This window comes from Lissotriton helveticus, chromosome 3_2 (assembly GCF_964261635.1).
Source record: "Lissotriton helveticus chromosome 3_2, aLisHel1.1, whole genome shotgun sequence".
NCBI lineage: Eukaryota > Metazoa > Chordata > Amphibia > Caudata > Salamandridae > Lissotriton > Lissotriton helveticus.
Genome location: NC_136062.1, coordinates 487,994,306 through 487,999,930, shown reverse-complemented (window position 1 = coordinate 487,999,930; position 5,625 = coordinate 487,994,306). Strand labels below are relative to the sequence as shown.

The following is a 5,625-nucleotide window of genomic DNA, read 5'->3' as shown; positions in this document are numbered from 1 at the left end:
CAGATTACGTTGAAGGGAAGGGCTGGGATCAAGAACAAACAGCACTTCTAAGGCCCTCTGGTGAGTTTCCAATTCAACCAAATCCGCAGAGCGTTTAGGTTTTTCATTAGAATAAAATCTGATATAAATCCCGCGGATGGTGGGTTTTAAAAGCTTCCAACGGGATACCCTTCGATGGGGCCGAGGCCACGTTGGATTCATGATAGTCCAAGTGTGGCAATTTTAGCTTCTTGAACGACAAAGACTTTTTTTTAAACATTTTTATTGATAATAACAGTTAGATAGGTGCATTTACAGCATTGAATAGGTCACCCCCCAATCAAAACATATTTAGCAAATAGTAGACGTCATCAAGCTTCTGGTGTATAGCGGTTCCATCTAATACGAGTTATCTGACATGAATAATAGATACAATGCGTAAAACATCATGCAGCTCGACGTCTTTGGGTTTACCACTGTGGTGCGTGCCAATGCAATGCGTTATCCAGCCATTGCATAACGTTTTTAAGAAGACCTAACCTCATTTGAGAAGGGTATATCTGAGGGGGTGCTTACAGTATATGTCTCAACTAATTTAACTTTCAAAAGAACTAATGCATGGCGGCCACAATAAACTGCTGATCTATAAGTGGTCAAGGTGGAGCCGGTGGGTAGAGTGAGTGGGGTCTAGGACCTCATCTTAAAACATACGTGTCATATGGCTTCCCCCAGTATAATCATGTTTGTGTGGGAGCCTGGGGGGTAGGTGTCTCTCGTACCTCATTCCATTTGGGTGGAAGAGGTGTGGTGCAGCGGCCAGGGCAACTGACACCGGAACCCGGGGGCTCACGGTTCAATCCCCGGCCCCGGCGGCAGATCAGCCCAGCACCCTGTGACTCTGGGCTTGCTTAATCTTCCCGAAGGCCCCCAGCGCCTTGACACCTTCGGGTAATTGTTCGCGCTTTACAAATACTGAACATTTACATTAATTTACATTTGTAAGTGTATTGGAATCTACTATTAGCATAAAGTCTACTCTCTGTATCGTTAGCAAGGGTCTTCCCTTCTGCCAGTCACCCCAACTACAAGTGTGTGCCTCCACCGGTCCGTATCTCACCTCTGTCTTTCACACTGAATCTCATTCAGGGTGTTGCATGGCGTCAATGACCTCCTTCCACTGCTCTGCTATGCGACGTCGTCTTATCTCCCCTGATTCCTCTCCAAGTAGAACTCCTCCCTCTGCCCCTCTCCACTGAGTCACATCTCTCATCCAGGTACCTACCACAGGCCCACCAATAGACTTCCAGGCCATTGCTATCCTCCTTCTGGCCAGTACCAAGGCCAGATCAAGAAACCTATTTCCAATTTTCTGTTTGGGTAATCGAGGAAAAAGTCCCAAAAGACAGACCTCAGCAGTGGAGTCAAGTGTGCATCCTAGTGTGTCACTCAGTGTTGCCAATACCGCATCCCAGAACTGACGCAATATGGTGCATTCTCAGATCTGTTCACAAAATCTCAGGCAGCAGCGCGGCTCACCACCATAGACTACTTGGACTTCTTGGGGCGCCATGTAGGTCATATGCAAAGAGTTAAACTGCATGTACTTTAGTCTAATGTTTCTTGAGACCATTTTAGGGTAGGCTAGGATCTTATTTCACTCGGAGCTCGAAATATCTCGATCTAAAACGGTCTCCCACCGCTGGCGCAACCTTGACAGAGGTTAACAGGTCATCTCTGACATCGAGCTATAGAACCACTTCACTAAATGCTTGGTTGTGCCCGGGTGAGCAGGGATGGTAGTACTTTATGCGTCTTGGGTTCCTCACGGCCTCCTCTCCAAAGTCCTCTGAAAGTGTGAACCAGGGCCTCATCCCGGAGGAACTGATCATCCTGTAGGCCAGGGCCTGCAACTAATTCCCTGAAAGAAACATGGGTGTTTTGTTGGTAACAGTCCCCTAGTGTCTCCAGCCTTACGCCCGTTCAGGCTGATAGCTGTTCAGCTGTGGAAAACGTTAATGGGTCCCCATGTGGTAAGCCCACTAAGGGTAAGTCTGACACGTACTAGGGAGTCCCTTTTGGCTTTACTGTATAGCGCTTCCAGCACTGCAACGCAGTAGTCAGCAATAGGGTCGGGCGAGCAATCTCAACTGCTCGGTTGAGCAGTCTAGCCAACAATCGGCTGGTGCGTGCTGTGGTCTCTGCCAGTTCTAACTCTTCTAGTCTCAGCCCGTCCAACTACTGCACAACCCACTGTGTTTGGGAGGCTAGGAAGTATAACTCAGAATTTGGCACTCATAAACCACCCTCTGCAACGGGGCACTGCAGAGTTTCTAAGGAGGCCCTCTGCTGGCTCTAATCCCTGATCAGTTCTCGTAGCAAAGTATCAAGCTGGTGAAACCTGCAGGAAAGAACACACAGAGGTGGAGAAAAAAAGTACAGCAAATGTGGAAGCATGACCATTTTGAACAGTGATACTCGGGCCATATTCGACAGACCACGTTCACTGCAGGTGGTATAACATATATCCTGTGTGTATCCTCTAATGACTTGTTAGACTTGATGGATGACTAAGACTTTTCCCTCATTCACTGCAGGTGTATGTTTTTTCTCCTGTATGTGCTTGCTGATGAATCTTCTGCTCTAATGGCTGAAGAAAAATCTACTCACATGCACTGCAGCTGAATGTTGTTTCTCCATTATGTGTTCGCTGAAATTTCTTGAGGTGTGATGACTGACTAAAGGTCTTCCCACATAAACTGCACACGTATGGCTTTATTTCCATATGTGTTTGCTGATGTTTCATTAGGTTTGATGACTGAGTAAAAGGCTTCGCACATTCACTGCAGTGGTATGGTTTTTCTCCTGTATGTGTTCACTGATGGTCTTTAAGTACTCATGACCGATTGAAGGTCCTACCACATTCACTGCATATGTATAGTTTTTCTTCAGTATGTGTCTGCTGATGATTCTTCAAGTTTGATAAATTAGTAAAGGTCTTCCCACATTCACTGCAGCCGTATGGTTTTTCTCCAGTATGTGTTCGCTGATGGTCTTTAAGTACCCATGATTGATTAAAGGTCCTACCACATTTACTGCATATGTATAGTTTTTCTCCAGTATGTGTTTGCTTACTTCCACATTCACTGCAGCTGGATGGTTTTTCTCCTGTATGGGTTCGCTGATGGATTTTTAGTTGTGATGACTGACTAAAGGTCCTTCTACATTCACTATTCACTACACACATATGTTTTTTCTCCAGTATGTTTGCGCTGATGTTTCATTAGGTTTGATGATTGAGTAAAGGTACTTCCACATTCACTGCAGCTGTATGGTTTTTCTCCTGTATGGGTTCGCTGGTGGATCTTTAGTTGTGATGAATGACTAAAGGTCCTTCCACATTCACTACAGCTGTACGGTTTTTCTCCTGTATGGGTTCGCTGATGCATCTTTAGTTTTGATGACTGACTAAAGCTCCTCCCACATTCACTGCACACATATGGTTTTTCTCCAGTATGTGTTCGCTCATGTTTCGTTAGGGTTGATAATTGAGTAAAGGTACTTCCACATTCACTGCAGCTGTAAGGTTTTTCTCCTGTATGAGTTCGCTGATGTTTCCTTAGGTCTGTCGATTGAATAAAGCTCTTCCCACATTCACTGCACACATATGGTTTTTCTCCAGTATGTGTTCGCTCATGGTTCTTTAGTGTTGATGAATGAGTAAAGGTCTTCCCACATTTAATGCAGCTGTACGGCTTTTCTCCTGTATGTATACGCTGATGGTACCGTAGCATTGATAAATGATTAAAGCTCCTCTCACATTCGCTACACGCGTATCGGTTTTCTCCTGTGTGCATTCCCTGATGAATCATTACGGTCGATGAATTACTGACACACTTTCCACATTCACTGCACGGGTGTGGCTGCTGATGCGTTAAGCACATATACATTTTTCCTTTTGGTGTTCACACCCCTAAGTTGAGTATGGTTTGGACACGTGCGAGGACTCTCACTGTTGACCGGTCATTGTGGCTTATGAAACGTAAAGCTAATCCCAGAGTCATGGATCCCTAAACATGCTAAATAAAATAACAGTAGGGTTGAGATATCACTAATTTATTGTCACACTCACACCGTGCGCACTGCCTCTTCACTCCTGGTCATCTTTACTTTCTGCAGTATGATTTTAAGTATGTGGCTTTTGTATAGCACTAACCTAGCCAGAGGCAGCAGAGAGCTGTTAGGGTAAGAACTAACTACATTGAAAAATCAGAACATGTTAGGCCTTTCAATCATCAGTTCTTTGGCTCACAATTTACTTCTGGTTATGCCATGGACCAACTTCTCGACTTTCTGAGGTTTGTGCTTAACTGGGACTTGCATCTATCAAAACCACACCAGAGGATAATTATATAAATAAATGTAGGCCAGTCAGTGGGTGGAGTATATCTGGGGCTCAGATCTGAGTATACGAAGAATCCAGTTTTTGGGTTGAGCGGATCGGGTGCACCTTAAGACCTCTTTGTAATTTCAGTAAGTCATCTTCAGGTCTCTGGGCAAGAGGAAGGGTGCTCCGGAGGCTGGATTTCTTTAAATAAAGACCTCTGCCACCAAATCATTGATCCTCAGTGGATAGACGGCGGCTTCAATATTAATTCTTGGAGCAGAGTCTTTGCTAGGCAGCCTTGAAGGGAAAGTTCTCTTCGATCATGAGCTGGTATAGCAGCCAAGGGCAAGAGTAAAGTGGCTATTGTGTCTTTAGTCAAACTGAGGCAATCAGCTGTGGTTTTGGATAATTACCCAGTTGCCAAAAGATTTTCTTGGGAAACCACTTTAGAATGGCGATGCAGCAATCCAGGTGTGATGACTCTGTTGCAAGTACCAGGGTGAATTTTGGACGGCGCAGTAGGAAGGAGAGGATCCTCCTGAAGCAGATATAGAGGGTGGAATAAGCATTTAGTCACTGTGTCCACATGAAGGATGAAGGGACCAGTGTCTTTCCATCACATGATGGCTCTGATCAGACTCTTCATCCCGTGGGTTGGTCTTGCCTTGTTTCTTATTGAGTTTTATCTGCTGATGTGTGAGATCTCTGATCTTACTGGCTTCAACAGTCTCTGAAAACTTGGGTCTTTATCTTCAAGATCTTTTAAATACTTGCTAGCATTTTAGTATTTTCTTCATTCTTCAGGACTTTTTTGTGTGTTGTGTGTTCATAAGTCATCTCCCTGTTGGATAAAAGAGATCTGAAATCACTCAAGTGTAAGTGTGTGGAGTAAAAATAATATTTCAACAAAAAAAATTCTTTCAATTAAATGTAATTAATTATATTTATATTGCAATATGTTTAAGAGCTCTCAAACATAATTGAACTAGATTCTTTTGAATTAAACAAGAAAGTATTTGTATTTACAACAAACCACTCCCCTCTGTACTCGATTAGAGAAACCTAGTACAAGCATCAACAAATCTCCACGACAAGAAACATAGTCCAGTGGCAAAGCACAGAAAAGCATAGATTGTTGCTGGGAATGTTATTCAATGGCTATACGGAGGGTAAGGAAAGACAGCATAGTTCCCAAACCTGTAATAAAGGAAGAGAGGTACACCATTGCAGAATACTGAGCATTGGTATCCTGGAGCCTGCAC

At 44.0% G+C, this 5,625-nt stretch overlaps 1 pseudogene; it reads right to left on the bottom strand.

Annotated features, from left to right (window-relative positions):
- Positions 1 to 318: 318 nt before the first annotated feature.
- LOC144826089 (uncharacterized) lies at positions 319 to 5,189 on the bottom strand (annotated as a pseudogene).
- Positions 5,190 to 5,625: the final 436 nt, after the last annotated feature.